Raw genomic sequence first — 14,284 nt, forward strand, 5'->3', positions numbered from 1 at the left:
TAGTGAAAATCCTATTGAAATGTACACCAAGAAGTAGTAGTCAAAATGGCTGTGTTTCCTTCTCTTCCTTTATATATATTCGGGTACATAACCAATCAAATGTCAGGTAAAAAAAGTAGAAAATGAAAGTAACATTTTAATTGGTTGTCAATTCCAACACTTCAGATGTGTTTTGTGAAGTAAATTACCTCACGGTATTTAGAGAGGTCTACAGGCTAAATGGCTAAATGGAATTCCAATCAAATTTGTGAAAATGGTAGGGATTGGTATGTAGTACGAGCTAATCTATATTTGGTGAAATTGTCTCAAGTGGCTTTTGTGTGAACTACTTTCCCACCTTTTTTGATGGTGCGCTTCCCAGGGAGCGACCCGGTACGCGAACCGTTGAGCGCCCCGGTTCGCGGACCTTAAGCGTTCCGGGAGTCCACCATTTTGTGTTTCGGTCGAATTAAGATACAAGATGGAGGGCAAATAATGTTCAGAATGGGTAGAAGGGGGCACGGTAGAGTTATCTTGACCCCCTAGGTTTTCTGAGGGTGGCTGAGGAGGCTTATATGTGCGAAAAAAATACATTTTTAAAAAAAAATTCGCGAGGTTAGCTCCCGGTTCGCGTACCGGGTAGCGGCCCCGGTAGCGTATTTTGTTGAAAATTAGTGAAAAATTTTAGAGTTAAATAATAATTGTGAGTGATCAGATGTAGGGTAGCTCTGAGAAGAGCTTTTGGGTTTATGGTACATTTAGGTACTTATAAGTAGGTACCAATGCACATTCTTAAATTCAGAGTGAAAACTCTGTTGCCCTCATCTGAGAAGTGAACTCCATCTCCTCTGTAGATATCTTGCATGTAGTAACGCAAGTTATTGTTGTACAGGGAGCCCATTCCATGGTCTCTCATGTAAGCTGAAACAGATTTGTTTACATGCTTCCTCGACTTCTCAATTTGTGGACAAAATTGGTTTGACCACCTCCATTTCTGTCTTTGGCATATATTTGAAAAACACAGATGGATAAACACTCTGCGGAAATAAACGAACGAAAAATTCGGAAATACAAAAGAGACACCCTGGATTACCGCCTAGGAGAAGTATACACGTGGGCGGATATATATGCCCAAAAAAGACGCAATAGACCGTACAATTCACAAACAGATACATCCTCTTCAGGTAGTGAGAACTCACAGCGACCCAGACGAGCCCAACCGACAAGAACACAACCGGATAAGGACCAAGCAGAACAACCAACCACGAGCCGACCAGAAGAACCGAATTCTTTTTTAGAACAAGGTCAGTCGCTAAGAGGCGACCCAGGAGAGGACAAAGCAAAGGAAAAAGAGAAAGAAAAAGACAAAGAGAGGGAGAAAGAACCCCCCACCACGAGGAGCACATCAGGTGTGATCAAGGACAAGAAATCCACGAAGAAATAAAACCAGAACAACTAGTCATTAACATTAGCAAATATAAATTAACCCAACAGGAGGAAAACCTTCTACAAAAAGGTACCTCATTTGTACCCACCACCCAAACTGATAATCTAGAACTGGAAGTAGCGTTTTTCAAACTCATGCGGAAGTTACGATTACGTCATTTCTTTGATAACGTGGTGCCCAAGCAACCAACAGATGAACCAGATCAACTATTAGGACTACGTCCCCATAGTACATTCCAATCGCCCGTAAGCCACAAAACACTGGATCTTTTTGAAAACAGAGTAAAGCAAGATCTTAAAAAAATTGGCCATGGAAAGAAACACCATAAAAATATCACACAAAAAGATTTAGACACCTTAAAAAGGATTTCATCAAACGAACACATTAAATGTGTAAAAGCGGATAAAGGGGGAGCCCTAGTCATCATGGATCAAAGCATGTACAACCTCAAAGTTATAGAACACATCAGCGATACTAACACCTACATGAGACTGGAGAATAACCCATCCATGGAATTCACCAAAACACTGACGACCCTTCTAGAAAAGACATATGACCTAGGTATCATCAATGAACGCACTAAGAAATTCCTAACTAAGACAAACCCAAAGAGTCCCACCCTGAAAATGGTGCCAAAAATACACAAAGATCTGATGGACCCTCCCATGAGACCCATTGTCTCTACATGTGGAAGTATACACGAACCTGTGGGACAATTAATAGATAAATATCTACAGCCAGCTGTACAAACAATGAGGACCTACACAAGGGACACCACTGACTTCATCTCCAAATTGCACAGTATTGAAATCAATCCGGATGAGACCTTAATCCTATGTACAGCAGATGTACGGTCCTTATATACATCAATACCCCACTCATTGGGCATTGAAGCGATTGAAAAAACTTTGTTAAACTCTTCAATTGACAGTGGATTTCAAACATTCCTTATGGAACTTATGCTGTTTACTCTCTATCATAGTTATTTTAAATATCAAGACACCTGGTATCTTCAACTTGTGGGCATGGCTATGGGCAACTCGGCAGCACCAGTCTATGCTAATTTGTTCATGCAACAATATGAAGAAGCTCATATTTTCACAAAAAAGGAGTGGACGGACAACCTGAAATTATTCACGAGATATATCGATGATATATTCATCGTATGGAAGAGCAGTAAAGAGATACTATCTAATTTACTAACCGAATTTAATCTGATTGACGAACGAATCCAATTAACTTGGGAAATATCGGACACAAGCGTCAATTTCTTGGATGTAAAAGTCACAGTGAACTCTCAAGGATTTGAAACTGACTTATTCACGAAGCCTACAGACAGAAATAATATGCTTCATTTTTCAAGTTTTCATGAGCCAAACCTCAGGAAAAATCTCCCATTTTCCCAAATGGCGAGAGTCAAGCGTATAATATCAGACCCGCAAAACACGACATTGAGAATCACAGAAGTAGCGGAGAAATTTCACCAAAGAGGGTACCCTCCTCAAATCATCAAGGAATCCATAGAGAGGATTAACACAATTGAAAGATCTAAACTACTTAAACCCAGACAGGATAAAGAACAAAACCGTATAGTGGCAGTGTCTAAATACTCAACCGCCAGTGCGAAGTTCAAAAGCATCATACACCAACACTGGGCATTACTTAATTTGGAACCAGATTTCAACCAGATATTTCAAGAACCTCCATTGTTTGCGTTCACGAGGGCACCTAACATCGGTGAACTAGTCCAATACAAACAGAAACCAGCCACCAAATTCATGGGTACTAAACCATGCTTGAACTGTGGGAACTGTAATAACGTCATGAAAGGAAATGTGATCAATCATCCCACGAGGGGGAATGCAATTAAAATTCAAGTGAACGCCACATGCGACTCTAGCAATCTGATTTACGCTTTAAAATGCCCATGCGGCAAAGTCTACATTGGCAAAACTGAAAGAAAAATCAAAACAAGACTGTTCGAACACAAATCAAACATACGATTAAAGAACATAAAATCTACAGTGGCCGTGCACTTTCAAGAACACTCCCATAACATTTCTCAACTGAGATTTATGGTACTGGAAACTATTGAGAAAGCAGAAGGTAGAGATAACACAAAATATCTTCTCCAACGCGAAAATGCATGGATACAAAGACTATCTACCCAGAAACCATCTGGGCTCAACGAAAGGATTGAACTCTCTTGCTATTTATGATAACATATAAAGGGACCAACGAATGGAGTGACAATGGACCCCTGTGCATCCTCAATATGAACTTCACATTTATGTTCTACTGTTTTAAATTTAATGTGATGTATTGTTAACCCTCAGTACCACTTTATCCACTTTTTAATTTTCCCTCATCCTTCAGGTTAATATTATATAACACCTTAGAAACGGTATTCACCCCGTTAACCAGCCACAGAACAACAGACTAACAAGCGCACTCAGAAGCTGTCTTTAGTTTCTATGATCACATGACCGCTACTAACATCACATGACACGAGCACCTAACTCGCACTGAGACCCCGGTTCGCAAGATGGCGGAAGCGCGATACCAGCTTAGAGACCGAAGCACGAACTAACAGGTCAGTCCCTACGGGAAGTCGACAGCTCTACGGAGCATTACCGCTTCTGATAGCTTTCCCGCTTGAGTAATTTTAAGAATATTCTAATAGGCATTTTGCAATTTTCAGAATACGCGAGTCCCAACGACAGAGCCACACGTAAGCCCAAAGTCGATACTTGTAAACCACGTTACACAGGTTGCGGGATAATTTTTCTAAGGTGCCACTATAAATACGCACGACTCCAAACACAACCCTTCCTCTCCCACACTGAACAACCCCCAACACCAGCCATGATTTACATTAATTATTGAACATTTATTGCATTCTACATTTTATTTTATTTCAGTATCCTTTTCCCTGACGAAGAGGCGGTAAGCCTCGAAATGCATTGGATGGCTTTAAAAGGACAGTGTTGATATGTTTAAACATATAAAGAGAAACCGCACAAATGTCTAAAAAATGATGAACAATTTTGTGTAAAAACGCAAATCAAGAAACTTTTGCTGAATAAAAGCATAATTGAAACGTTGAAAACAAGTTTGGAACCTCTTTTTCTGGAAGAGGAATTAAGGTGTGCAACACAGGATGGGACAGTGATCCACTGATCCCACTACCCATATATTTGAATATACCAAGGCAGTCTGAGGAAAAAGTGCCATTAATTGCTCAAAGGTGTCCTTTAAAAGCATTTCCAGACCTACACCAGTCAAAGTGCCCAAGTCATTACCTCCACAGTGCACAATTAACAGGTCAGGTTTGGGCAAATGCATAAAGGTTTTCACCAATGGTATCAATTGGTGACATTTTAATCCTCTGTGGCCAAACCACTTAATTTCCACATCTTGTAAATTGAGGTTAGGTAAATTCCTGTTTTCAACGTACCTTTGAGCCCAGTGAATATAACTATGACCAACAATCCAGACAGAAAACATGGTGAGAGAAGGTTCTCCTGCAGTCAGATGAAGTGTGGCAATGAAATGGCAGTTGAAAAAATGAGAGTTTGAAATGAAAAAAACTGTGGAGTTTCTGTGTTCATGAAGCAGTAACAGTGATTGGTGGATTTTGATTGCTGAAAACAAAAAGTTAGGGTGCACGGATGTGTTCTTTGAAAGATGTATTTTGAGTGGTCAATAAAAAATCATTAAATGAAAGAATGCACTGGATATGCAGGTGCACTGAGAGTTCAGAGTTCAATTGCAACATTGTTGTGTGAACTTGCAAACAACAGAGTTCTTCCAGGAGGTGGTTGCCATGCAGATAAAGCAGAAAGGGCAGAGGGGGGATGGGTTTTCATTTGAAAAAAGTGAGGGAAGACTTTTGATTGGGTGACATGAGAGATATGTGTGAAGAATTACAGCATTTCTGTGCTTTTCATAGCTGCAGACTCTGGAGTGCATACCTTTTGCTCTGCTGCAGACAAATTGGTGTGTTTCTGAGACTGTTTTCAAACTCAAAGTATTTGCTAAGGTGAGAAAATATTTCTTTACTTTAGATAGAGAATAGTGTGCTTTAAGGAGAAAATTATGATTTATGTGGCGCAAATTGCTTGTAAATATGCTCTCACATGTGTATGGAAAATTTTGATTTTGAATGTTTGTGTTACATAGCCATGTTAAAAGTGACCCAACCATGCTGGAAAGGCAATCAAAAAATGCTTTCATGTGTTTTATTGACATTTTAAGTCATTTTCCCATGTGCAGTGTTTAGAAATTATGATTTGAAAATCGTTTTTGGGGAAAAGGAATTGTTTTTAAAATCATGACAAGGAGATAATGGTGTATACTTCTTTATAAGGCTATTGACTGTCCCTGATGTTATTTTTCTCATTTTAGTGTAAGACCTTTCTCTGTGGCGCAAATTGCTTGTAAATATGCTCCCACATGTGCATGGAAAATTTAGAGTTTGAATGTTTGTGTTACATAGCCATGTTAAAAGTTATGTTATGTTATGTTATGTTATTTATTCTTTTATATAGCGCACGGCTACTCAAAAAGAGTGTCCCGGCGCTTTTATTGGAGAAGGAAGGCTGCCACATAATAACATAACACTGAATAAAAGAAAAAAACAGAAATACAGAACAAGTGCAAACAGAAAACCGGCTACTGAGTAAACAACCAGGTTTTCAAACCTTTTCTAAAAGCAAAGAGACTAGAAGCTCCCCGGAGGGCGAGCGGCAAAGAATTCCACAACTGTGGTGCCAGCAGACCAAAGGAGCGACCTCCCAGGCGTGCTCTCTGCACACGCGGGACGACCGCCAAAAACAGAGATTCTGACCTCAAGGACCTAGTCGGTTGATAAAAGACCAGTCTTTTTTGAAGGTATTTAGCTCCCACCAAGTGGAGAGCTTTGTAGGCCAGAGTCAAAGCCTTGAAGGCAATCCGTTTCCGGATGGGAAGCCAGTGCAGAGTTATCAACAGGCCAGATGCACTGGCCCGCCTGTTTAATCCAAAGATTGCTCTCGCGGCGGCGTTTTGCACCACTTGAAGCCGCTGCAGCAAGTACTCTGGAAGGCCCAGGTAAAGAATGTTGGAGTAATCCAACCTGGACCCAATCAGAGCCTGCACTGTCACTTTCCTGTGCTCCTCGGACAACAGGGGAAGGAACCTCCGCAGCATCCTGAGGATGCCGAAGCAAGTGCCCGCGACCCCAAGGATCTGGGATTTCAGTGTTAATCCTTTGTCCATCTTGACCCCCAGATTTTTCGCGACCAGGGAAGAGCAGGATGGAGGAAACATGTTAATCGGCCACCAGGCCTGCCAGTCTGGCTCTGTGTCGCACCCGAAGAAGAGCACCTCGGACTTATCGGAATTGCACTTGAGGCTGTTCAGATGGAACCAATGAAAAACAGCCCCAAGGCAATCCCGGATACTCTCCTCCTCAAAGTCTCCTCCCCTCTGACAAGAGAAGAGGAGCTGGGTGTCATCAGCGTAAGACACGATCCGGGCGCCATACGACTCCGCCAACGCCGCCAATGGGGTCATAAAGATGTTGAAAAGGGTTGGGCTCAAAATAGAGCCCTGTGGAACCCCGACTCCCAGAGGCGGCATCACGGCGGAGTCTGGCGGCACCCAGACCGTTTGCCGGCGGCCGGCTAGGAAGGAAGAAAACCAATCGAACACCGTCCCCCGTAAACCTATCTCAAAAAGTCTAGCGAGAAGGCCGTCATGGGGGACGGTGTCGAATGCCGCCGACAAGTCCAGCATCACCAGCATGACTTTGCCCCCTGAGTCCAGGACACCTTTAATGGTTTCCGAAACCTCAAGGAGCGCAGTCTCTGTGCTTAGATGGGGACGAAAACCAGACTGCGTGGCATGCAAGATCCCATTGGTTTCAAGAAAATTGGAAAGCACAGCCTGGACGTGCTTTTCCACAATCTTCGAGAAAGCCGGCAGCAGAGAAATAGGCCTGTAATTGACCGGGGCCTTCGGATCCAGGCCAGATTTTTTCAACAGTGGAATCACCATCGCCTGTTTCCAAGCTTGCGGGACCACTCCCCTGCTCAATGAGATATTTAACAGCGGGTTTGCCAAAGGGTTGATCACCTCCGCAACTTTCGCCAAGAATTTAGCGGGGCAAGGGTCGAGGGGCGACCCCGATTTAAGATTGCCCATTATCGCTAAAGAGTCCAGGGCAGACATCGGTGGAAACACATTCAACGTCACAGCTGGCAAAGCCAGCGGTGATAAGGTGATCTCAGGATTAGTCTGGACCATAGGTCCAGGCGATGGAAAAGAATCCTGTATGCGTTGAATCTTGCTCGTAAAAAAATCAGCAAGGTCCGAAGCCCAGGTGCCAGACGGTTTCTCATCCGAGGTGTTAGACCATGGGGAGATAAATTCTCTCACAATGGAGAAAATCTCCTTGCAGGAATTAGAAGCAGCTTCTATTCTCCTAGCAAGATATGCCTTCTTTTCCAGGCGAATGTCCCGGTGATAGGCTTTGACCACCGTCTGATAGGTCAACTTGGCTACCGTATCATATTTAGCCCGCCAAGCTCTTTCGGCTACCTTACACTGCTGCCGCGAAGCCGACAGTGCAGCGGTAAACCAAGGCGCAGAGACCCGTTTCGGAGTCAAGCGTGATGTCAATTCCGGGGACAGATCGTTTAGCCTGTCTAGAAGCCAATCTTGCAAGGTCTCCAGATCCCTGTCCAAATCGCCCGAGAGGGAACACGGGTGATCCACAGCGGACTGAGCCAGCAACTCTGGGGTCACTCGGTGATAAGCTCTATGGACCCGGCCCTGTTGCTGTGCCAGGGCAACCCTCGGTTTAGCTATGCCTTTGATCGTATATTTGGCAAGCAGATGGTCTGACCAGAGTACAGGTGTAATCTCAATCTCCTCAAGCGGGGAAGACGAGAATACCTGGTCCAGAGTGTGCCCCTTCTCGTGTGTAGGCCCCTGCAAATAGGGGATCAGTCCCAGCGGGGTCATAGCCTCGGAAAGTTTAATGGCAGCAGGGTCGGATGGATCATCCATCCGGAAGTTAAAGTCTCCTGCCACGATGCAATGTTCCGTTTTCAGGGCCAGCCCCACCAGCACGGAGTCCAGATCTTCAAAGAACGTGCCGGGAGAGCCCGGGGGACGATACACGAGCAATCCCTTAACAGAATGATGTGGAGACAGAGTAATAACAAAAGCAAGGGTCTCCGAACCTCGAATGTCCTTTACTGGCAGGATCACACACGAGATGCCCTTCCTGACCACCAAAGCCACTCCACCTCCCCTGCCCTTAGCTCTATCCTTCCTGAAGATGTTATAATCAGGCGGAATTGCCGTCACGACATCTGGGTTGGAAGAATCACCCCACCATGTCTCAGTTAGCATAAGACATATCGGCTTCACGGTATCAAGGAGCTCAAAAATGTCCTGCGCATGTTTACCCGCTGACCTGGTGTTAAGTAGCAAACAGCGGTAGCCCGCACTAAGAGTATTATAGGTGGGGCATGAGAGCTGAGAGCGGTTAGGGCGCCAGCTGCAGACCGGGCAACAGGATTTCCCGCGATGACGTCCAGGAAAGACAGTGCGGCAGCCTCTGACCAGAGTGTCAAAAGAGCGAAGGTCCGCAGAAGAGTAGTGCAGCACCGGTACCCCAGAAGGACGCATCCCTGGTGAGAGAGCCCCACCCGCCGCTCCGATCGCCTCCGGGACGCTGACGGGCGCAGACGGGCAGGGCTCTGGCTTGACTCCGGCGCGAGTCAGGCGCGACCGCTGCGCGTCACCGCTGCGCGGGTGTAGCGAGCTTTAAGTAGGGCTCACCTGTGATGGTGAAAAAGCGCTAGAGCGCTCAGCCAGTGGCACAGTGGACACTCGCCACCCCCAAGATGGCGGCCACGCGCCAAAAACGAAGCCTACAGGTCGTAAATCCGCTCAAAACGCGGTGAGGGGCCCAATTTAAAGTGCAGGTATGTGGGCAGTACAAGCACAGATTAAAAGCAATATTAAAACAAGAAAACAAAGAAAAAAGCAAAAACGGCGATTTTTAAAATTACTAGCGCTACAGCCTACTATTGCAGCAGCCTAGCGCACAAGCGTGTAAATACCTTCTCCAAGGCCGAGGCTGCCAAAGAGCTCGCCTTAAGTAGGGCTCACCTGTGATGGTGAAAAAGCGCTAGAGCGCTCAGCCAGTGGCACAGTGGACACTCGCCACCCCCAAGATGGCGGCCACGCGCCAAAAACGAAGCCTACAGGTCGTAAATCCGCTCAAAACGCGGTGAGGGGCCCAATTTAAAGTGCAGGTATGTGGGCAGTACAAGCACAGATTAAAAGCAATATTAAAACAAGAAAACAAAGAAAAAAGCAAAAACGGCGATTTTTAAAATTACTAGCGCTACAGCCTACTATTGCAGCAGCCTAGCGCACAAGCGTGTAAATACCTTCTCCAAGGCCGAGGCTGCCAAAGAGCTCGCCTTAAGTAGGGCTCACCTGTGATGGTGAAAAAGCGCTAGAGCGCTCAGCCAGTGGCACAGTGGACACTCGCCACCCCCAAGATGGCGGCCACGCGCCAAAAACGAAGCCTACAGGTCGTAAATCCGCTCAAAACGCGGTGAGGGGCCCAATTTAAAGTGCAGGTATGTGGGCAGTACAAGCACAGATTAAAAGCAATATTAAAACAAGAAAACAAAGAAAAAAGCAAAAACGGCGATTTTTAAAATTACTAGCGCTACAGCCTACTATTGCAGCAGCCTAGCGCACAAGCGTGTAAATACCTTCTCCAAGCCTTCTAAAAGTGACCCTACCATGCAGGGAAGCCAATCAAAAAACGCATTTATGTGTCTTAAGGACATTTTAAGTCATTTTCCCATGTGCAGTTTTTAAAAATTATGATTTGAAAATCGTTTTTGGGGAAAAGGAATTGTTTTTAAAATCATGACAAGGACATAATGGTGTATGCTTCTTTATAAGGCAATTGACTGTCCCTGATGTTATTTTTCTCATTTTAGTGTAAGACCTTTCTCTGTGGCGCAAATTGCTTGTAAATATGCTTCCACGTGTGCATGGAAAATTTTGATTTTGAATGTTTGTGTTACATAGCCATGTTAAAAGTGACCCCACCATGCTCGAAAGGCAATCAAAAAACGCTTTCATGTGTTTTAATGACATTTTAAGTCATTTTCCCATGTGCAGTGTTTAGAAATTATGATTTGAAAATCGTTTTTGGGGAAAAGGAATTGTTTTTAAAATCATGACAAGGACATAATGGTGTATGCTTCTTTATAAGGCAATTGACTGTCCCTGATGTTATTTTTTCTCATTTTAGTGTAAGACCTTTCTCTGTGGCGCAAATTGCTTGTAAATATGCTCCCACATGTGCATGGAAAATTTAGATTTTGAATGTTTGTGTTACATAGCCATGTTAAAAGTGACCCTACCATGCAGGAAAGCCAATCAAAAAACGCTTTTATGTGTCTTAAGGACAATTTAAGTAATTTTCCCATGTGTAGTGTTTTGAAGTTATGATTTGAAAATCGTTGTTGAGGTAAAGGAATGTTGTTAAAATTTATGTGCGCCATATGCCCCCAAATTTCTTTTTCAGGGGTGCAGCAGGGTGTTCTTGAGATACCCCTGCACGCTTGAAAAAAATCCTATTTTGTGATGAGCTAATTGCTAATCACAAATTGCAACCTTCATTCCTATGAGCCTCCTAGCCCATGGAAATGAATGGTTAATTTGCAATTAGCAATTTGCTCATTGCAAATTAGGAATAGTAAAGAATTGCTATTTATTCCTTAAAATTTGGTATTTAGGAAATGCAAAATAGTTTGATGGTACATATGGTGGTTCATCTGTAACAAGATAAGAAGCTTAGGGATACATTTATGATGACTAGCGCAATAAAGTGCACATTACTTACTTCATTGGTAGGCCTTTACATGTATTATCTCCTCTGTATTCTTCATCAAGCGTAACTTTAATCTGCAATCCTGAGTAGGCCTCACCTTAAACAAACCTCTGGATAGGACACACTTTATTGTCATCCTGGATTAATCATTTAAAATGGTAGGGACAGATTTATGATAGGTGTATGCCTCTTTTGTGCCACTGTGCGTCACTTTTATGATGCAGCGGTGGTGCAAAAGATTTGCTATGAGGCGACAACATTACAAATTGATGCATTTAGGCAGATATGTCATGGTGTAAAAAAAAAGTACCACATAAAACCCAAGCAGCAGTGATGCAAAAGATGCACCATGCCGCAAGACAGGCCTCACTTGGGGCCATATGTATGAAGGTAATTAGCATTTGCAAAGATCAAAATTCTACGAATTTCGGCCTTTGTGAATGTTAATTAGACAAATGGTATGTATCAAACAAGTTTGATGCAAAATAAGGAGTAGCAAAATTTGCTATTCCTTATTTTGCAATTGCACTGAAGGATTTGCAAATTTTGTGACTACGTGAATGCAATGTATCAAACAAAAACTATGTAAAAAATGACATTAAGGATTTGGAAACTATTGTGGTAAATTGGTGGTAATTTGTGAATTCTTTTCAAAAAGCTTTTTTTCAAAAAAACAAAAGGTGCCATATGACGCCAACACATGCCCTTAGGGCATGTATGTGTGCCATATGCCCCCAAATTTCTTTTTCAGGGGTGCAGCAGGGTGTTCTTGAGACACCCCTGCACCCTTGGAAAAATTCCTAATTTGTGATGAGCAAATTGGTAATCGCAAATTAAACCTTCATTCCTATGAGCCTCCTAGCCCATGGAAATGAATGGGTAACTTGCAATTAGCAATTTGCTCATCGCAAATTAGGAATGGTAAAGAATCGCTATTTATTCCTTAAAATTCGCTATTTAGTAAATGTAAAATATTTTGATGATACATATGGCAGTTCATCTCTAACAAGATAAGAAGCTTAGGGATACATTTATGATGACTGGCGCATCACCAGGGATGTGACAGTCATCCTGCGCCGCTGTTCCGCCACCCATGGTGTGCTGCATTTACAATGCGGCGCAGCATGGGGCAAAAATGGCACAGATGCGTGACGCATATGTGCCGTAAAGGTGGCGCATTGCTGGAGTTGTATTGCAAGTGCGATGCAGCTCCAGCAAGGCTCAGGGGTGCCGCATCTCCACAATGCTGCGTCAAGACCTATGCCAGCTTCAAGCAGGCGCAGGGTTTTGACGCAGCTTTCTCCTATCTGATTGTAAATGCGGCACACCATGGGTGGCAGAGCAGTGGTGCACGTTAACTGGTGCATGCCTGGGGATGTGCCATTTAATATAAATCTGCCCCTTTACATTTAAGTATGTGCAGGGGACACAGAGTCGGTGAGGCTTATCCAAGGTTAAGAAGAGATGAGTCATGTTCAGTGAATAATTAGACATAGGCTTCACCTGCTCAGCATTGCTGGACATGGCTAAATAATAGCTGCTAAATGTTAATCTTGTTAAACAATTTTACTATTATAATCTCTGAGATTTGTCTCTTACTCTGCAACATCTCATTGTTGTTATCTTTCTTTAAAGATAAAGACAACCTCAACATGAGCGACAATCTGCAATCAGTTGATTTTGACCTCATCTTTGAACTTGTAATTGAAACATCAGTGGATGTTGATCCTTTGGATGATTTAAATCCTGAGGATGAAGAAGAGCGTGATGAGGATGCAGATTTGTCCGAACTATATGATATAGGATGGGAAGCTGACCTGCTTGAGCCTTTGGAAATATAAACATTTATTTTTAAATTTTATAATTAATAAAAAGTAAAAAGGTAAACCGAATAATTTAAAAATAAAGACACCTTCAAAAACAGGTTATGTGTAGTGTCTTCAATAAAATATTAAAATATGTTCATAAAATTAGATCAGATTCACATATAAAATAGCATAGGTAACATAAATATAAATGTCATTTCTTTTCTGGTATTTTTGTATTGTAAGATTGCCAATGACTAAAAAATCTTCAAATTAAAATGTCAAGTAGTGTGTTAAGTTTTTGATCACTGTTACTGATTTACTGTTTGGTAATAATGTTTATTAACATTTTTTATTATATTTTTCCTCAGATTCAACTGCAGATCATTTCAAGATTTCACCATGCCTACAATACAAAGACAGATAAAGGCTGCAAAACGTCAAAGACAGCAGGTGAAAACAAAAACTCAGCAGTCCTCTAACAAAAAGATTTCTCAAGCCACGAAGAAAGCACCGGGTAAGAGCTCTAAATATTTCATAAGAAATATTTGTAATAAAAAAAATATTACTACAGAAAATGTTTCAGTCCATAACACGAGAAGGAAATCAAATGGAAAGAAAAGGACAATGAAAAATGTTACTGCTAGAGCAAGAGATAAATCTGTGCATGATAGTAGAAGGAAACAACAGTTTAGGGAGATTCGTAAACGAATGTTCCGCAACAGGATAATTGGCAATTTGTTAAAAAATATTAAGAAAGGTCAACAGAAACTAGTTTTTTATAAGAGAAAAAAAAAAGTTGAGAAAGTTATTGATCAGGCATTTGAAATTAAACGTAAGTTATTTATTTTGATAATCAATAGAATTAGGAAGCTAAACAAGGCAATTTTTGATTTCAAAAGAAATAGTAGATGGAAGAGAATAGTTAATCGTAGTAATTTTTGTGAAGTTTTTTCTGGAGAATGGATGCATAGTTCAAGCTGTGAGGCATTTTTTAATGAGGAGAGTTATTTCCAGGATAATGATTTGGTGCATGCAGTTGACACCAGTGGTCGTGCTTATGAAGTGAAAGATGGTTGTCCAGTTGAAAAAGAAAAACTTGTGACAACAGAGGCAGAAGAGGTGTTAGGTAATGAG

The sequence above is a fragment of the Lissotriton helveticus genome, chromosome 1_1 (assembly GCF_964261635.1).
Source record: "Lissotriton helveticus chromosome 1_1, aLisHel1.1, whole genome shotgun sequence".
Lineage (NCBI taxonomy): Eukaryota > Metazoa > Chordata > Amphibia > Caudata > Salamandridae > Lissotriton > Lissotriton helveticus.